Genomic DNA, 21,124 nt, shown 5'->3' with positions numbered 1-21,124 from the left:
CCTTTCCATTTCCTCATCTGGAGGCCTTATTCCCTCATCTCCCACAGACCTTTCCATTCCCAACCACATAAAAAGTAAATCAATGTTTAAAGAATTCTTCAAAGACCAGCATTACTCTGTGCTACTGGATGAAATGATGGCATTGGCCCACTGTGTTTCAGGTGTAAGGGGGAAGAGAGAATGCAGAAGAAGAGATCCTCTTCACTCAGCTTTCCAGTGTTGAAGGTAAGAAAATCTCCTAAGGGTTGGGTGCTTTCCTTCGCCTTTTCCCAATGGTCCAGGACGAGGAAAGCCCTGATCAGATGCACAAGGTTGTGACAGTACATGGGAAGCTGGATGACCAGAAGATCTGCCTCCGTAAAAAAAAAGAAGAAGAAGAGGAAAAAGAAATATGGATGAGACTCAGATCCTACTGCTCCACACTCTCTTTTACCCTCATAACCTCACCCCCATATTATCGCTTCTTAGCCTGACTGTAGGGCAGCCAAGTTCCCGACCGAGTCTGAGACACTTCCACCAATTCAGTCACCATCATGGGAAAGAACGCCTGCTACCCCACTGTGGTGAGGGAACTGTGCTTCTAACACCCTGACATGGAATCATAAATACAGTTTTCTACTGAAACACTGTAATAATGTCCAAGGCAGAGAGCCTGTTCCATACATCAAGCTCACTCCAAACTAAATACTTTTTATTTCTAACTTATCAGGGTTCGATTGGAAATCGTGGTGTGTGCTGTTGTCCACTGTATTTGGGAGAAACAGGAGAGATTCATTTCAGCTGTGAGGGAGGGGCTGTAGCCCTGGGAGGATTTCTTCCAGGCAAGAAGGATGAGCAGGAACTTCAGTGAGAATATACACGTATTCAGAATGAAAAGAACTTTCAGAACATAAGCCAGTGGAGATAACATGACCTTGTAAACCTGGCCAGACACAGCACACCCAAAGGGCATGTCAAAGATGTGGAGAAGATAGACGATAACTAATTGTTGAAAGTCTGGAGCTATCAGAAGGAAAGACAAAGTATGCAGAGCACATGCTCAAGAAGCCAAGCATCAGGGGTAATTAAGAATTAATCTGTGGGGAGGGTGGGAGGCAGGGAGATGCAAGAGGGAAGAGATATGGGGACGTATGTATATGTATAACTGATTCACTGTTATAAAGCAGAAACTGACACACCGTTGTAAAGCAATTATACTCTAATAAGGATGTTAAAAAAACATATTAATCAAAAGAAAGAGAGACATGAATATTTGTAAGTATCTGCCGAAAATTATATGTGTAGCCATTATTCAGAGTATGTTTTCTGTATATATTTCTGCTTTGATTTAATACATAGTTCTGAAAACAAACAAAAAAAAGAATTAATCTGTGTTCCAATCAGGGGGTATATAAATGAGCATTGTGGAAGGCAAAGGAGAAAGATATGCAAATGAATGGAAGAATTGGTGAAGAATGTCTGCTACAGAGGCTTCCTGGAATGGTGTAAGGCAGAGGTGAAGTGACCTTCCTGTGATCCATTCTAGGTCACTTAACCTTGGGCACTCTCAGTTTTTTTAACTATAACATAAGGTTAAACATTCCTGTCTCATAGGGTAGTTGGGAAGACTTAATAAAATAGCATAGATTTAATAAAATAGCATAGCTTTAATAAAATAGCATTTAATGGCATTCTTCTGCCAAAACTGTTCCTCTATTCTTTTCTGAGCCCCGAAGATTTGTATTGATTCGGGGCATAAGAATAAATTGAGTACTTCTAACATATCTACTGAAACAATCAAAATAGCAGTCTTGTTTCATTGCACCATAATACGGAAACACGGTACAATCTGCTGTGACCATCAGAGAGGGACGCTGATAAAAATATTGCTCAAGAGAAGCCCCAAGGGCAACCAATGAAGACCTCCCCTCCCCCTCCAGGATTAAGGACAGCCTGAAGCCAGAACAGGAAAACAGTTTCTAGAAGAGTTCTCTCCTCATAAAACAAAGTTGCCATTATCTAAAGTGCCTCCGAAACGATTAGCCTTATTCAGAGACCACAAACTATCAATAGATAACAATCTAAGAGTGGCTCTTTGCAGATCTCCGTATTTAAAAGCAGTCGTAGGTGAAAGGAAAAGGAAGCGAAAAAGAATCAATTTACAAATGTCAAATCAGCATGCTTTCGAACGGAAAATAACCCGCCAGCCTGACCAGATCCTCCTAAATATTTAACATCTCCATATAAATAAAAAGATAGTTTCATGATCTGCAGCCGGGAGAGAAAGTTTTAAAACCGGAAAGTCAAATATCCAAGCTAGCCTTGTAAAAGCGGCTATCAGAGACCAGAAGGTTAGTGTGAACTTGGGGCCAGAGGGCGAGGGGCTTCTGGCCGATCGGCAGTTTCCTTAACTATCTACACCCGGCGGCGCTCCTCTTAAGCTCAAGCGACTTTGCTGAGTTTAGAATCTGCAGTTTACGTAGTTTCTGATATGCTGGCATGCAAGATGTCTTTCTCATCACCACTCCCTAGAACCGCTTCTGAAGCATCATCTTTGAACAGCAACGCCCACCCCCGTCCCCAACCTCTCTCCCCGCCCTTCTACTGAAGACCCTCCCCCCAAAAAAACTACTTTGGGTTTGTTTTTAGTTTCTGACAATAGCTTTTGATAGATTTTCTTTCAAGCCAAAAGAACAGCACACAGGGGCTGAGACCGCCAGGGAGCTCGGAAACAATCCGCCTCAAAACCACAGGAGTCTCCCCCCCTACCCCCTACACTAACGGCAGCCCAAGTCACGGAAATTTTCTCACCGCCGCACTTTCCTCCAAACTGAGTCGGAGCTGGGTTTGCGAGGTCTAGTTCCACCGTGACGGGAAGAAGGGTTTCTAGCAAAATTTTCTAAGGTAAAACGGGAGAACCTTCCAGACCTCTCGCCCCTGCTCGCGTACTGACCCTTTTACAGGCAAACAATAGTGAGCAAAGCGCCCATCACCCCCGTCGGCCTTTCCTGCGCTCAAGCTTCCAGCGCCCCTCCCGCCCCTCCCGGGAGAGCACCTGGGGCCGAGCGCCCCCGACTCCCTAAACCCGTGGGCACGGGACCAGCGCACGCAGGCTCCTGGGGGGAGGGGGGGGGTTGGTGCGTGGAGGCGCGCCCCCGGCCCCTGATCCTCAGCCTTAGGGGCTGCAAAGCCCGCGGATCTCTCCGCTCCGCCAACCTCCCTCCCCCGGCTATACAAACCCGCAGTGAAGCGGCCGGGGAAGAGTTACCCTCCGAGGCCCCGGCGCGAAGACCGCAGAGGCGTGCCGGGCTCCGGGGCCGGAGGCCCGCTGCTCTCGGCTCGCTCGTCGCCGCTCGCTCCAGCCGGCTGCTGCCTCTCCCGCGGCGCCTGAAGCATCGAGCCGCCGAAGCCCGCGGCCGGCGGTAACCGGAGGAAGGTGGCGCGGTTCAGGGGGCGGCGCGGGAAGGATTCCGTCTCCCTCGGACCCGGCGGGGAAGCGGGAAAGGGCGCGGCGCCGCCCGGAGTCCCAGGAGTCCGCCGGCGCGTGCGCTGCCCGCCGCGCCGCCCGCCGCGCCCGGTTTCGGATCTCCGGCGAAAGCGCCTAGCGTCTCCGGAGCCGCGGAGAAGCTCCTCCCGCTCGGCGGCCGCCCCCGAGTTCGCGGAGGAAGATGCAATGCGGAGGGAGCCGGTGGGGCTTCGCGTCCCCGGGCCAGCTAGATGGGAGCGCGGCCGAGCCCCTACCTTTCCGCCTGGGCGGACACCAGCCGCGCGCCCTCTCCGGGCGTCCCGGACAGGAAAATCACCGCGAAGGGGGCCGGGGTAAAGCGGCGGGTGCCTTCAGGACAAGGTAGGAGGATCAAGTTCCACAGCCAAGAAGACACTCCCATCCCGCCCTGGTTTGTTTGGAAAGCTGCAGGGGCGAAAGTGAGGGGCACCTTGGGTGCTCCCCCCCTCCCCGCCGGGCTGGCAGGCGGCAGAAGTAAACACTTTTGCTTGGCGCGTGGGGGGACTTCTGTGACACGAGGCGGGGCAGGCGGTTTGGTCGCCAGCAGGAAGGGAGAGGGTGTTCAGAGACCAGAATTCCTGGGCTCTGCCCTTCAAGGACAAATGTGTTACTGCGTTTTATCTTTTGGAGGAAACGTTACCTTAGGGAGAAGAACAAAGGTGAGACGTGCATTTTCTTTTCTTGTTAAAGTAGGTCTCCCTTGAGAAAAGTGTCTTCATACTTGGATAGCTGTGAATACTTTTTTAAAACATATTTATTAGAGTATAATTGCTTTACCATGGTGTGTCAGTTTCTGCTTTATAACAAAGTAAATCAGTTATACATATACATATGTCCCCATATCTCTTCCCTCTGTGAATACTTCTTAAATTTCTGTGTTTGTGATATAAATCACATGCCATCAAATGACCCCAGGGAGAAGAGCCACAGACTTGGGTGCAATTCAAAGTGAGTAATGTGTCAGGCACTGAAACAAAGTCCTCCGTCTGTAATGGACCTTCTGGTATTTGTGTTAATTTTAACAACAGCCCTAGGAGGCAGCACTTGTTATTTTCCCAGTTCTCCAATCAAAAAACCCAGAGGGTTCAGAAAATTCCTATCCCTTTCCCTTTCTACAAATTGCCTTTGAAGTAACCCACACAGATTTTGTCATTTTAAAGGTGGTTCCTGAGACATCAGAGTCGTGAAAGATGTTGAGGGAATTTGTCCATCTGGGCCCATTTTTCTGGAGGTTACTTTGCTCTTTTAGGTTCTCCTGAGTTTATTACCCTTCGCTTGTTCATGATTTTCAGAATTAAAGCAGTGGTATACCTCCTCCCCTCTGGCTTTCCTAGGATTTTTGAATCTGCAACGGCATGTGCTAAGGGGAGAGGCAATCCACTGTTCTTAGGTGACATTTGTGCTTCTTCATAGTCAGTAGTGACCAAGAAGGCACTGTTCACCCTAACCTAATTCAAATTCCACCTCCTCCTTTTGGCCTGCAGTGTGACCTTGAGCAACTGACTTAACCTCAGTATACTTCCTTTTGGCCACCTCTACAGTGAGATAGTACAACCTATCTTCAGGGGTTGTTAGGAGGATTAAAATAGATGATAACATAGAGAATTCCCAGCACAGTGCTCATCTCAAAAGAAACATCAATCCAGGAAGTAGGAATATTAGCTGCCAGTCCTTTCCCACTATGAGTCAGCTACCCTCCATGTATCATGTCTGTTTCTCTCATTCATCCTGCAAACCAGAATAATCTCATCCTAAAAATGATGAAATGGGGTCAAGAGGTTAAGTAATGTGCCCAAGGTCATACCACCCATTTTGGAGCAGTGATTCGAATGAAAGTTCCCAGAACCAAAATCAATTTTCTTTCCAGAATGTCATACCACTATGTAACTATCTGGGGTAAGGGCTTTTGACCTGTAAAACTTTTTTTTTTTTTTTTTTAATGCAGGATACATTATTGCATGGGCACATGATTGCAACTATGCAGGATACATTATTGCATGGGCACATTATTGCAACTATGTAAAAATGTTGAATTCTTGTGGAAGGTGATAAAGAATTAAGCAGGGTGAATTTGTAGCCGTCTCTGGGATAGTGTTTTTGGTAACTTTTTTTGGGGGGGTGAGGGATGTTTTCACAATGTAACTATAACTCAGCCTTTGTGTAGAAGATTTTTTCTAATAAGGTGGGAAGAGAAGGGCCAGGACTATTGGGACATGCAGGGTCTTTTAAAGATCCCTGAAATCATAATATTTAGGCATTGTACACATAGGGCTGGCCTTGTTTGCTAGGTTTGTTTTTTGATTATGGATGGTGCAATCTCTTTGAATTAAAATGATATTGTCTCATGGGATGTGTCCCAGGGTATCCAGGGACAGGTGAAAGCCAGGTTCCCCGCACTACCCTGGGGTGCCATTCAGCACTCTGTAGAACCACAGTCTAGAGTAAGGTTCAAGAAAGTAGTATTTCTTCTTCACCCCAATATACAGCCTGCCTTCCAAATTCTCATGCTCCATCCCAAGTACAGGCTTTCTTGGCATGATTGATGTAGGACTGTCTACTTCATGCAGAAGAGACCTACTTGTAGGGGTGTGCTGTCAGCAAGTCACATCAGACAATAGTAGATGAACCCCAGGACTGGAGATACCCACAAAGTGAAAAGAGGCCACTTTCACACAATATCCCCTTATAAGTTAATAATAATTTTTTTAAAAAGTTTTCATAACATTCTCAAAGCTTGGGGTGTTCAGTTTTTTTTTTTGTTTTTTTTTTGCGGTACGCGGGCCTCTCACTGCTGTGGCCTCTCCTGTTGCGGAACACAGGCTCCGGACACGCAGGCTCAGCGGCCATGGTTCATGGGCCCAGCCGCTCCGCGGCATGTGGGATCCTCCCAGACCGGGGCACGAACCCGTGTCCCCTGCATCGGCAGGCGGACTCTCAACCACTGCGCCACCAGGGAAGCCCGGTGTTCAGTTTTAAACAATATCTGGCTCAGGACTGAGCTTGACCAAGCTAATCCTTTTTACATACAATCCTTCCTCCAACTCTACGTAACGATCCTGTTAGCCCGGTCTTTATCTCCTGCAAGCAATTATTTAAACAACATGTGCAGGACCTTCCTTGGCAGTCCAGTGGTTAAGACTCCGCACTTCCATTGCAGGGATGGGTTGTCCTTGGTCGGGGAACTAAGATCCCAAACACCGTGTGGTGTGGCAGAAAAAAAAAAAAATCGAGGACGTGTGCATCTCAAAAATAATAAGCCAGTGTGTAAGGAGTCTAAATCCTAACTTAGAACTCCGAGTCTGCTTACAGTGTAGAAAAACTATTGCTTTAGCAAATGGCAGTTTAGTACTCTCAAGCAGAGCCCTATCTTCTCCAACATCTCCATCCCAGAGCAAGGGCTTAGCTACATGTTTGCATATATAAATAACCATTGTGTTGTTTTCCCCGATATTGTGAGTTCATGAAAAAGGAATTCACATCTACAGAAAGCTTATTTGCCACTTCATAAATGATAGTGTCTCCTTATTCTACTAGTCCTGTCAAGGTTTCAGGGGTCTTAGTGGGCCAGTAGTTGTCAGGAACTGCATTTACTCTCCGTCCACAAGCTGGAGAGGGAGGGAAGGGAGAAGGTGGAACTGGGGTTCAGCAAGTTCTAAGCACATGAGCATGTCAATATCTATGTGGTGGGAGCCGTAATTAAGACAACTGATGGAAAACAATTGCAGTATTATTAAAAAGGGTTAATATCCAGAATATATATAAAGAATTCCTATGGATCAGTAAAAAAGACAACCCATTTAAAAATAGGACACAGGCCATAAGCAAGCAATTCACTGAAGAAATACAAATAGTCCACAAACGTGCAAAAAATTTAGTGTCTGTTTTATAATAACACTGTAAGAAAAACTAGACAGTAATGAGAAATCAGATTGGCAAAAACTAAAAAGATTAAAGAGTAAATTAGTGAGTTTCCAGCAAAGGTGGCAAGGAAGCTATTCAAGTAAGTGTAAAGTACTACTTCCTTTTTAGAGGGCAATTCGGTGGTTATGCTAAAGTTCCTTGACTTTTCTCCCTGGAAGGCAGTTCTGGCCTCAAGCCAAGTGATCTAGGGATGAGGACCAGGAGGGAAAGGAACTGAGATCTCTTAGCTGACTCCTAGTTACCCCAACAACGAAAAGAGGTTGGCCCTTCTGGTTGCTGGGTAGCTCCCTGCACAGACCCCCAGATGGTAGGACACCTCCCCGAGTTGTGTGTGGGCGGGGCGAGGGAGCAGTGTACAAAGCTGCTGTATCTTGGAGCAGCTTGCTCAGAGCTCTTATTCAATCCTGAGAAATGTTAGAAGCCTGGACCACTGTCCCAGCTGATGTGCCACCTCACAGGAGAGAAGGGAGATGTCTCACCCTTCCTATCTGTCTGTGGAGATGCTCTCCTAATTTCCAGTCCCATGACTAATAATTGAGGCAAAATATCTGGGTCACTTTACTCAGAGTGCTCACTTAGCGCATTAATGATACTTAGCATTTTTAACAACTTTCTTTCATCATAACTGGTTTACAGAGCTGAACTTATGCTACTTCACTTCATGGGAGTGTTGTTATAGGATGGATCCCTAAAAGTGGAATTGCTGGGCAAAATGTACGTAAACCTACACTCAAATAATTAACTATTTTATATTTTCATGTTCAAAACTTCATGCTTAAAAAACAAAAAGCAGTGAGCTTCCCTCACTTCCCTCACCAAGAAATAAAAAGACAAGTTGGGAAAAAATACTTGCAGCACACAGCAAATGGTTACTTATTATACCAAGAGCTCTTAGGGGACCCAAAAAAAAAAAAAAAAAACCCAAGAATTTAATAGAAAAATAGGCAAACTACATGGACAAGCAGCTCTCTGAAGAGAAAAATAAACATTACTTAATTAAACAAATATGTATGCCTACTATGTGTCAGGCACTGTTCTGAGCAGGTATATAGCTGTGAAGGAAACAGACAATAATTTCTGCGCCTGTGGAGCTTACATTCTAGTGAATTTGAAGAGTCTTGACTTCACTAATCAAATTTAAAGTTGTGTATCATTTGCACTTATTGGTAAAAATGATTATTAAAACTCAGTGTGGGGACTTCCCTGGTGGCGCAGTGGATAAGTCTCCGCACTCCCCATGCAGGGGCCCTGGTTCCATCCCTGGTCAGGGAACTAGATCCCACACGCATGACACAACTAAGAGTTCACGTGCCGCAGCTTAAGGAGCCTGCCTGCTGCAACTAAGACCCCACGCAACTAAATAATAAATAAATAAATATTTTTTAAAAATATAAAAACCTTTAAAAAAATTTAGTGTGGAGATATAAGTACTTTCCTGTGCTTTTTGTGAGAATGCAAACTGGTCAGGTTTTTTGGAGGATATTTTAGCAAAATCAATTATAATTTTAAACATTTATATACTTTGTTGCAGAAATTCCACTGATAGAAACTTTTGTTGTAGATATCTTTGCCTAGTTATACAAAGTTGTGTTTAAGAATTGCCATTTAAATATTGCTTATAATGGAGAGACACCATGACTCAAACAGCCATTGGTAAGGGATTAGGGTAATAGGGTTCACATATACTGTAGATTTCTGTATAGTCACTAAAACCATGAGTTAGTCCTATATCTAATGACTTGGAATAATGTCCAAGATATTAAATTCAAACAGCAATTTGCTAAGCAAATTGCCTAGTAGGATCCTGTTACTGTTAGATATACAAAAAATAGAAATAATGATATTTATAGTACAGCTTATGTTAGTACACAAACAGAAAGTATCTGATAGGATACACACCAGACATGAACATTAGCTATCTCTGGAGGATGCATTCATGGGAAAACTTTCCTTTCTAAATTATTCGTTTCAGAATGTTTGATTTTCACAATAAGCACCATTTGTAACCAAAAAAAAATTTTCAAAGCATTTTATGTTTTAGGAATTTTTACATGCAGTTGCTTGGAAATATATCAAACTGAACTTTGCTCGTTGGGGAGTGGGGGGGGGGTCTGTGTTTTTTTTGAGAATTAATGACAAAACTCTGTTGTAAAGCGAGGATTGTACACCATTTTCATCAGAACCCTCATAGTGACAGTGTTTTAGGTTTCTATTATTCTCAACCTTTGAATTAAAAGGAACTCATCTAATTTCAAACTTGCAGGGAATTCTACATCGCCAAAGAATATTTGTAAGAGACTGACTTGTCAAGCAGAGAGACACTCGTGGGATACCAAGTTGGTTCTAGAGAGTCCCCCAGGAACCTCGGCCCCTGCATAACTAGGAACCTCTCCCAGCTTTCCACCGCCACAGCTGAAGATAAACATAGGGGATCCAAGAGAGTAGGGGAAAAAAGAAGGGCAAGGTGGAACCACTGGATATACTAGGGTTAATTAAAGACACTTCAGCTAAAATTGGAGTTAGAACAGGCCTGTAGTGGGAGCTTTCATGATCTGCCATGCATCTCCAATTACTCCAAACAGAAAGGTCTTGCCTACTTTACTATCCAGCAGGAAAAAGAAAACTTCTCTTTGCCCAAGGCCAGCCCAGCCAGTCATAGACTGTAGCTGCCCAACCAATGAAGCCTCCATACTTTGAACTCCCAGCTTCCTCCAGTTGACTCCTTGGTTATAATAGCCCTTCGCAATCCCCCTCACCCTTCGCTATAAAAGCAGGTTCCCGTTCCTTGTTCTTTGGATTTGCCTGTGGTCTGCCATGGTTCGCATATCCCAAATTGCAGTTCCTCTGGCTATTCCCAAAAAAACTCGTTTTTGCTTGTAAAATAACTGTCTATTATTATATTATTAAAGTTGACAACTCTAATGTGACATATTATACTCCTGCCAGATGCTAGGTGATTTTATAGACTGCATTGTTTACCACACATAGCAAGCCTGTGAGCTAAATATCATTATTCTCATTTTCCAGATAAGGAATTAAGGCTCAGAGAAATTACACAGCTTGTCCAAGGGCCCAAATCTAAACTTTGAACCCACATTAAACTCTTCACACCCATGACATAGTGCCTTTCTATTCAAAAGATGAAGAATGTGAGAAAATCAATGAGATGCTACAGTGGGACATTTTGGGAAAACACAACCATGGTTAATTGAATGAGAATCTTGTGAAGGCTTAATTAGCCTTTTGTGCATGGGTATCAAGATGTCCACTGAAATGGAACTGTAGTCATTTCCAGTTTCCAAAAACCCAGAATGTTTTCTCCAGGGATATACAGAAAGTAAGTGACTGAAACCTTTCATCAGAACCCTAGCCATCATCCCTCCCAGCTCAGTCTGCTCTCTTTCACACCTGAACTCACTTTGGGGGGCAGATCCCATTTTTAAGGTAATTGTAGTAGTAGAAGCAGTAGCTATAATGGCATCAGGGTCATCACAAAGAAAACATGCTCAGCGGCTTCCTGGAAGCATACATACCCAGTACTTCAATTCTTTATTTTTATTCCTCACTAGGAATAGTTTATTACACTACAGGACATTATGAATAAAAGAGGACCAGTATCAGTCATGAAAACCTATAGATACAGGAACCACTAATGAACATCTGAAGTAGAAGTAAATGAAGGGTTAAAACTGACAATTGTTTCCCAGTGATTTAAACTAGTAGTCTGTTTTACTACAGTTTTCATTTTTACTGTATCTTCTTGTCAGCTTTTTAATTTATTTTGTGTGTGTGTGTTCAGATTGGCAGCAGTTTTTTCTTTTTCTTTTTTTTTTTTTTTTAAATAAATTATTTATTTATTTATTTATTTATTTATGGCTGTGTTGGGTCTTCGTTTCTGTGCGAGAGCTTTCTCTAGTTGCGGCGAGCGGGGGCCACTCTTCATCGCGGTGCGCGGGCCTCTCACTGTCGCGGCCTCTCCTGTTGCGGAGCGCAGGCTCCAGATGCGCAGGCTCAGTAGTTGTGACGCACGGGCTTAGTTGCTCCGCGGCATGTGGGATCTTCCCAGATCAGGGCTCGAACCCGTGTCCCCTGCATTGGCAGGCAGATTCTTAACCACTGCGCCACCAGGGAAGCCCCGGCAGCAGTTTTTTCGAATCCTGCTCATGACTGTTAATTATTACAAGTCTATTAACACATGGTGATATACTGACCATCCAGGCAACTGTCTGCAGTGCCTCAGAAGTGGCAAATACTGATAAATTTCATCTTCACCATCACTTTAGTATTATTCCATAAAATTGAGGGTTTCTGAATCCCTGCCTAAGGGACTGAAAAGAAGCACATATAATTTTGGTTTTGCTTGGAGAGAGGGATGGGAGTAGGCAGGATTTAATTGTATGCCTCTGTGCCTATTACAAGATAAATTAATGCATTTTAACCAAGCCAAATCCTAGACTTTGGATCCCCCAAGTTTTGTATAACTGATAAAACATTTACTGTCTAAGATTTAAAAGCTGAATACCGTTGAATCTTCCTGGGTCTGTTAACACCAAGAGTCCTGCCACTGAGACTCTCTCAGATAAAATTCTAATCCACAGGCTGGAAAACAATACAAATCAATACTAAATATTTGGAAGTTGTCCCTAAATTGTACTTAACTCCAAGATGATTCATAAGTTCATTTGTACATTGCTTCAGGAAATGCGCATGTCCTTGCAGTTGTCACCCCCTGCCCCCCCCCGGCGCTTACTCTATATATGAGATCTCTCTGGGACCCACTCACCACTTCCACAGAGGGACTGGGGAGTCTTCCATTTCTAGCTCTGACTACTTTCTTAATTCTCAATCGTGTACCCCCAACTGCTTGCTGAGCATTCCGTTCATCATGTATTTATCAGCACCCACTGTATGCAAAGTACTTTACAAAAAGCAGAGTCTACAAATAGAAAACTGAATGTTTTAGTCTTCCACACCAACCAGCCTTTTCTCTTAACTGACTCATTATTACTGATAATGCTTTCCTCCCACCTCCCCACTCTTGAAGCCTTAGAGTCATCCTTGACCCCTCCTTCTTTTCCCCCACCTTACCTGAACTTCTATCCTTCATGTCATTAACACTCCACATTCAGTCATCAAATGCATATTGATGAAGTGCTTGCTATATGTCAGACGCTGTTGTAGGTGCTTGGAATACAGTTTGCCAGTGAAGAAACAGGCAAAAATCCTTGCTCTCCTGGAGCTTGTATTCTAATAATTAACAGTGTCCTGAAAGAGCTTTCAGACGTCATCTTGTTGAGCCCTTCATCTCCATTTCACCTGTGCTTCCCTCTCACATGATGCTTATTTCATCACCACCACCCCCCCAGCCTAGATACCCAGGGCCACCCCATCAGACATCCCATCACCTAGAGCAGCTCTCTGTGTGATAATATCCTGGAGACCCACAATTTGCTCTTTCACTTCCCAACATTAGGCAAATCTCTCCAAACTTCGCTTAGGCCTCTTTTCCCTTTCTCTCTAGAACACCCTGACTCCCAGCCCCACCCAAACAGAGAACAACAGTGGACTCCACCTTCTCTGCCTCCATCAGTCTATGCTTTTGAAAACATATTTCAGTCATCTTTTAGGGATCTGGTAACTTTTGTCTTTTTATCCTGTAACAGAAAAGTCACTGAACAACAGAACACCAAAGCTTGGTTACCTTCTAGAGATAGAGGAGGGATGAATATTTATAGCAGGGATTCATGGGGAAACATAAAGAGGTTTAAAACATATTCTTTTTTTTTTTTGCGGTACACAGGCCTCTCGCTGTTGTGGCCTCTCCCGTTGCGGAGCACAGGCTCCGGACGCGCAGGCTCAGCGGCCATGGCTCACGGGCCCAGCCGCTCCGCGGTATGCAGGATCCTCCTGGGCCGGGGCACGAACCCGCGTCCCCTGCATCGGCAGGCAGACTCTCAACCACTGCGCCACCAGGGAAGCCCTAAAATAGATTCTTATTAACAGTCACCTAATAACACAAGGCAGAGTATGGCAGCCCCAAATGAATAAAAACCCTAGACAGGAGAGAGAGGTAGGTGAAGCAGAAAGAAAGTAACATTTCTTGAGCCCTAAGGAGGGACTTGGCATTCATGATCACATTTAATGATAGCAAACCTGGGAGTTAAATATTACTGAGATAGTATGAAGAGGACAAAAACAGGAACAAAACCAGATTCAAACCTAGGTCTGGGTGGGTCTCCCTGGCACATGCATTCATTTGGCAGAGGGAGAGGGACCTAATGCTTTTGTCCTGTAATCCCTCAAATGACTCTGACATACACAGAAAAAAAACTAAAGTGCACAGATATAACTTAATCCCCAAGTTTCTGGATTTTGATAAAATAGTGATCCATTTGTGTCTTTAATTTTTTTTTTATTTTCAAGCTAAACACCAACATTTCCATTTCATTATCATTTCTATTTTTTTCCCTAGTAGAAATGATGCTCTTCTTACTGTCCTTAAACATAAAGATCCATCCAGGAGTGACCTAACAGGTAAAAACAGAGTCTGATGCAGTGTTCTGTGGGCCTTTTTAGTTCCTCTCTTTATAAATGTTATTTCACAATGAATTAAATACTTGCTTTTGGAGTTGAGTAGCCTTTCCCAAACTGTGTTGTTGGGAGATACTAATCTGAGTTCCAAGAATACAAGATTCAGGACTTCCTTGGTGGCGCAGTGGTTAAGAATCCATCTGCTAATGCAGGGGACATGGGTTCGAGCCCTGGTCCGAGAAGATCCCACATGCCCTGGAGCAACTAAGCCCTTGCACCACAACTACTGAGCCTGCGCTCTAGAGCCTGAGTGCTGCAACTACTGAAGCCCGCGCTCCTAGAGCCCATGCTCTGCAACAAGAGAAGCCACAGCAACAATAAGCCAGCGCACCGCAAGGAAGAGTAGCCCCCTCTCGCCGCAACTAGAGAAAGCCCGCGCAGCAACGAAGACCCAACACAGCCAAAAATAAATAAAATTAAAAAAAAAAAAAAGAATACAAGATCTGAGGCAAATAAGATTGAGTTCTAATCCTCCTCCAAGCCACAAGCAATACATATTAGCATATCAAAGGATCAGATAAAAACAACAATAAAGAACGGTGTTTAAATTTGCTTAGTGGTTAAACAAATTTAAAACCAGCTTGTCTTTGTGGGGGAAAAGACTCTTCTTCAGTATTCTATTATAATCTACTCCTCTATCTCCCCAAACCAGTTAACAGGAGACAAAATTGCTGTAGATTTGATTCTCTGTATATCCAGTTAGAAAACCAAGGGCTGGGATCTTTTCATAAAAATCAACCATGAATATAAGTTTGGACGTGAATGTCACTTACTTCACGAGAAATATTCTTAGGAAAAAAATTGTATGGCAAACTTGCAGTGACAGATTTAATATAAAATTGCTTCCTATTGCTCTTGGAACCATACAGTTATCAGCATTTCTTAACATTTTACTATGTTAGTACTTAATACAATTAGTCTTTTTTCAATAACGTGTGTTTTGGTTCAGATATAATAAAACGAATTCTGGTCAAAATTCAGGTTAATTTCTGAAATCATCTATCTTCGCTAGCTGGCTTTTCTTCATCTCTACAGAAGTAGCTTGTGCAATGTCAAATGTTTTGGCAATCAAAATCTTAGTGCAACAGAAATTCCTTTGGCACCAACCCATGCGTACTTATTTCTACTAAAACTTCATAGTACATCACAATGTGAAATGGTCATGTTAATAGTGGGAATGGAATTGGATATATACTTCATGATTTCATTGATTTATTCATCTATATGTTTATCGAGAACCTACTATATACCCAGCACAATGGCATTCCAGGCATCAGACATACAGAATCCTAGACATTGGAATTCCTGCCTTGAGAAACGATATGAGGGAAATAGGCATTAAGACTACAAACACTTACTGAGATTCTGTGTGTCATGCATTGGCTAAGTTCAAAGAAAATGGTGGTGAATGGACAGATTTTCCACCTTGATGATTGCAGATGAGCAGACATGTAGACAAACACTATTTGTCAGGGTATTGTAACTATTGGACATAAACAGTGTGGTGGGAACTAGAGGAAACAACTTCCTGGGAGCATTTGGAAAGATGATATTTGTAATTTGCTTTATGCAGAAAATAATCTTCCTTGTTTATTTTTTTCCAAAAGGTTTTCCTTTTCTAGTGTTATCTTTGCTTAAAATAAGACATGCATGTACTTAGAATTTGCCAGAAGAGAATCTTACCCAAGGATTCTTAGTCACTGAGATATGAATGACTTTTCCAAAAAGGTCTGTAGAGGTCTCACACTCTGACCCCATCACCTAACATAGCTCCAAGCCCTAATTATTGCCCCAGATTTTTGGCCCCGCCTCAGGGTCTCTCATTCTGCAGGACTAGAGTGTGGCCTGAGAATTTTTATTTCTAACAGGCTCCCAGAAGTTGCTGATGCTGCCTGTCCAAGGACTACACTTTAATAAGCATGGTTTAGGGAATTAAATATACCAACTTCTCAAGTTAAAGTCATTATTAAAGGACTGCAAGACAGATGATATCTCTGATTCATAGGAGTAATAACAAGGCATAGGTTATTAATAAAATACAAATTTAGATAGGCAAAATAAAATAATAAATATTTTATATCCTAAATGCAAGAATCTATTAATTTGAAGTCAGAAATCTGCTATCACTGATTATCAGGATTCAAAACACTTTGAGGTTGAGATGCTTTATGGTTTAACTTGAAATAACTCTTCTTTTCCTCTTCCATAGACAGATGTTTTAGAAATTTAGATTTAAAAAAAAAAATTCTGGGGCTTCCCTGGTGGCCCAGTGGTTGAGAGTCCGCCTGCCGATGCAGGGGACGCGGGTTCGTGCCCCGGTTCGGGAAGATCCCACATGCCGCCGAGCGGCTGGGCCCGTGAGCCACAGCCGCTGAGCCTGCACGTCTGGAGCCTGTGCTCCGCAACAGGAGAGGCCACAGCAGTGAGAGGCCCGCGTACGGCAATAAATAAATAAATAAATAAAACATATATACCTAAAAAAAAAAATTCTGACTACATCCAAACGAGTAACATAATGTTAGATTTTGTGGTAAGAACACAGTCCCAAGGATGTGGGGGAATTTGTTATTTCTTGTGAATGGGCCTCTTGGGAAACAAACTTCTAACACAGCATCAATGAGAGCAAACAAAAGGTACTAGGTTGGTGGTGACAATACAGGAGGTCTGGGCATCATGAGGGGGACAGATGCCAACTAAGAGTCTTTTAAAAAAAAATGAAGAGAGAGAATCTATATTTTTAGATTAATCTGCCTGCAGTCTGAAAACTCAATGTGCCTAATATGAAGAGGGCTACACTGCTAGACTGTTATTAACAGAAACATAATAACTACATCAAGAAAAGTATCTATGCTGTATTATTTTCCTCCTGCTGCTAAACTTTGTTACAGCAAATCATACTTTATTGGCTTAAAAGAACACAAATTTATTTTCTTACAGTTCTGGAGGTCAGAAGTCCCAAATCAAGATGTCATCAAGGCTGCATTCCTTCTGGAGGTTCCAGGGGGGAATCAGTTTCCTTGCCTTTTCCAGTGTCTAAAGACCACTTGCATTCCGTGGCTTGTGGCCCTTCTTCCATTTTCAAGGCCGGCAGCATAGCATCTTCAAGTCTCTCTGTGACACCTGTTTCTCTCAACACATGTTCCCTTCTGACTCTGACCCTCCTTGCCTCCCTCTTATAAAGACCCTGTAATTACATTGGGCCCACCTGGATAATTTTCCCCTCTCAATCTCCTTAACTTAATTATGTCTGTAAAGTACCTTTTGCCATTTAGAGTAACATTTTCACAGTTTCTGGGTATTAGGATGTGGATAATTTTGGGGGGTAGGAGGTGGAGACATTATCTGGCTTCCCACATGTGCCATTTATTTTGTTCTGGTCAAAAACCACTTGGAGTAGTGTTTTCTATGCTGGGCATCACATTTTCAGGAGGAAATTGATGAATGGTATTCTATAGAAGAGAAAAATCATGAATCATTCATTCACTCAGCAAACATTTGTGAAGTGTTCACTATGTGCCAGGCACTGGGCGAGAAGAACTCTGGAGATGCTGATAAGAGCATAGGAGGCTGTAGGATATAATCCTTATGAGCCAGGACCCTGGAGTCTAATCATCTGGTTTTGAATCCTGGCCTCACCATTTATATACGATGTGACCTTGTAAATTACTTAATCTCTCTGTGCCTCAGTTTTGTTACTTATGAAACTGAGGTAAAATTATAACTGTCCCATAGGGTTCTTATGAAGATTATGTGAGATTCTTTTTTTATTTTTTTTTGGCCACGCCGCGTGGCATGCGGACTCTTACTTCCCTGACCAGGGATTGAACCCATGTCGTCTACAATGGAAGCGTGGAGCCCTAAACACTGGACTGCCTGGGAATTCCTAAGTGAGGTTCTCGATAAAGCCTTTGGCATAATGACTGGCATGTAGAGTTCAGTGAAAGTTGGCATTGGGGAGGCATGAGAGGACTACAGCAGACGGTGGAGTGCCTAACAACCATGCGGAATTCGGAAAGGCTTTCCAGAGCTAGGTCCTGAAAGTTGAGTTTCTTGTAGTTCATTGAGGAGAAATAAGGGATGTACAGTGAGAAGACATAGTGAAAGATTTGGAAACCACAAGGAATGGCTGAGCAGAACGGGGGAGTTTAGCTTAGGAGCTTTAGGAAAAAGGTTAGGAGTCACATGAGAGCTACATTTAAATCCTGTTGCTTGGGCAGTTGACACAACAGAAAGAAATTAGACTTATTTTCTTCTATCCGGAAAAATATCCAAGCCCAAGTGAAATGACAAAAACAGCATTCATCTCAATATTTGAAAGGACTTGTGAATCATAAGGATTCCTTTAATGAGGTGGGTGGAATGATATAAACCCTTCTCTGTGCTCCACTGACTGTCAAATACACTGCCTTCTTGATGCAATGGTCTGTCTTAAATTCATTTTTCCCTGTACCCTTGTCAATAGAAACCCAAGGATTTTAAGGACTCGGCTGGCCATAAACTTTAAGGGAGACTGGGCTTCTCCCAGTCCCAGGGGTGTAAATCAGGAGGGGTTTGAGCCAACCATGGCAGCCACTGCTTATGTGGTTGAGGAGGTTAGGAACCAGCATGCCACACGATTCTCGCCAATGTGATAGGAGAGGAGGGCCTTTGGAAAAGTTTTCCTCGTCTCTTCAGAAGATAAATGAGGAAAGGGAGTGCTCTCTCTGTCCCTCTTCCAGCTGTGAGACATCAAGCCAGCATCTGGAGAAGGCAGAACAAGAAGACAGAAAGGATCTGGATCCTTGATGAAGTGAACCAGCTGCTAAATTATGTGACCCTGGAATCGTTATAAAGTATGCCTTTCATTATATTAATATGTAATATATTAAAATACATTCAGTGTTAAAGTCAGTCACATTTTTCCTTCTTACAGCCCCAAAATCATCCCGCATATACAACTAGCAGTCTAGAACCCTAACAATCTAGGCTCTTATCAGAAAATAACTGTGGGGGCTTCCCTGGTGGCGCAGTGGTTAAGAATCCGCCTGCCAATGCAGGGGACACGGGTTCAAGCCCTGGTCTGGGAAGATCCCACATGCCACGGAGCAACTAAGCCCATGCACAGCTACTGAAACCCATGCTCCAAAACAAAGAAAAGCCACCGCAATGAGAAACCCACGCACCGCAACGAAGAGTTGCCCCCGCTTGCCGCAACTAGAGAAAGCCCGCGCCCAGCAACAAAGACCCAACGCAGCCAGAAAATAAAATAAAATAAATACAATAAATAAATTTAAAAAAAGAAAAGAAAAGAACCATGGTCTCTCTATGGTTTATCGAAATGTTGGCTTTGAGAACTAATTTTAAATGAAGATTACTGACCTGATTTTCAGGTGGAAGATTCTGTTAGACACATTTCTTGGTTCATTTTTTTCTCTACTTATCTTCAATTTTATCTTTTGGATCAAACCATATCATTAAAGGGCTATGTACTTATCCAGCCATTCAAATTAACACCACAAGGTGTCTAGTGATGGAATAACTTGCCTGTATTAAAAATATAACTATTTTTCAGAATTCCTGCATAGGTGAAGGATTAATTTTTTAACTCTTAAAATTCCTACAAGTCTAAGAGTCTGTGATATCAACATTTCTAAATGCACTAAACCCACTACATATTGATAAACTGATTATTTTGCTATTGCAGAAATTCAACCAAGAGATATTCAGGAAAATATGCCAACAGGAGCAAAAAATTATTTCCCTTTTGGAAGAGAGAACTGTCCCTCTGATTTCTGCTAAATGTCCTTTTTGGACCATATATTCCTAAATAACCTTACAATCTCCTTAAGTTTTTCACTTCTCCATTTCCACCTCTATCCCCTCCAGCTCATTCTTATTTTCAATCGGTATGAGTTGGAACAGTTTACTGGCCCAGGTTAGGTTCTGGAAAGGGACAGCTCCTCAGAGATAACAGACACATGTTTTCTCACATCAGTTTTCTTTAAAGATTTTACAGGACCTATGCCTGCATTTACATCTGAAAAGAGTAGTTTCATTCTGAGCCACATCCTTGCCAAAGTTTATTAAGAATACTGGTAAATGGGCTTCCCTGGTGGCGCAGTGGTTGAGAGTCCGCCTGCCGATGCAGGGGACACGGGTTCGTGCCCCGGTCCGGGAGGATCCCACATGCCGCGGAGCGGCTGGGCCCGTGAGCCATGGCCGCTGAGCCTGCGCGTCCGGAGCCTGTGCTCCGCAACAATAGTGAGAGGCCCGGGTACCGTAAAAAAAAATAAAATAAAATACTGGTAAAGTATGACACATTTACAAGAATCCTTTCTTTTAAAACCAGACAGGGCAAGAAAATTTGGTCTGTCATCCCCAAGTCTAGGGAAGAATGTCAAGTCAAATTTTAATTACAAAGTCTAAGACAATGGAAAAAGACAAGGTGTTCCCACTTCTCTCAGGCCCTCTTCCAGTTAGAAGGTGAGGGTTTCCAGAAGCCTTTAGCTATGTTTCAGTCATTCTTTGGAGTTTGCAGGACTAAACTATATAAGCTATATTTTCTTATTTTCTGTACTCTTGATGCTCTTGCATTTGGGGCCTCGCTGGCTGGTGTGATACTGTGATTTATAATGAGAAATATATGTTTGGTCTTAGTCCCCATTTCTGGCACAAATTTCCTAAGTGATAAGTGACAAAGGCGTCTTTTGTTATGTTAATGAGGTGACTTTTAGACCTAACCTATGGATGGGGGCTGGTTGCCAAGGGAACCAACTCTGTGATTAGAGGGTTGGAACTTTCAGATTCACCCCCAGACCTCCCAGGAGGGGAGAGGGGCTAGAGATTGAATTCAGTCACCATTGGCCAGTGATTTCATCAATTATGCCTACTGTAAAAACCGAACAGGATGGGGTTCAAAGGGCTTCCAGTTTGGTGAACACATGAAGATTTGGGGAGAGTAGTGTGCTTGGAGAAGCTCTGTACCCTTTCCCCATTCCTTGGCCTATGTATCTCTTCCATCTGGCTGCTCCTGAGTTACATCCTTTTATAATAAACCAGCAATCTAGTAAGTAAAATGTTCTGTGAGCTGCTCTAGCAAATAAACCAAACCCAAGGAGGGGGTCATTGGAACCTCCAATCTGTAGCCGG

General features: G+C 43.2%; 1 protein-coding gene and 1 long non-coding RNA gene across 6 annotated transcripts in view; one reads left to right on the top strand and one right to left on the bottom strand.

Moving 5' to 3' along the window:
- Positions 1-3,424, bottom strand: part of ST3GAL6 (ST3 beta-galactoside alpha-2,3-sialyltransferase 6) — a 78,703-nt gene extending 75,279 nt beyond the window's left edge. For 3 of the 5 annotated variants that reach the window (XM_081234378.1, XM_081234379.1, XM_081234380.1), the window contains exon 1: positions 3,219-3,378. The gene's annotated coding sequence lies outside the window, so the exon portion shown is untranslated. Of the gene's footprint in view, positions 1-3,218 lie in introns of all 5 variants that reach the window. The other 2 variants (XM_081234381.1, XM_081234382.1) reach the window with 1 other exon arrangement.
- Positions 3,425-3,740: 316 nt separating this feature from the next.
- The window catches only part of LOC308617348, an 89,034-nt gene continuing 71,650 nt past the window's right edge, over positions 3,741-21,124 (top strand). The window contains exon 1 of the long non-coding RNA XR_014015857.1: positions 3,741-3,826. This is a non-coding gene — a long non-coding RNA (uncharacterized lncRNA). The remainder of the gene's footprint in view (positions 3,827-21,124) is intronic.

Source organism: Mesoplodon bidens (assembly GCF_964165515.1).
Source record: "Mesoplodon bidens genome assembly, chromosome: 5".
NCBI classification, from domain to species: domain Eukaryota; kingdom Metazoa; phylum Chordata; class Mammalia; order Artiodactyla; family Ziphiidae; genus Mesoplodon; species Mesoplodon bidens.
Note: the sequence above shows the minus strand (reverse complement) of the source record. Positions and strands in the feature narration are given on the sequence as shown.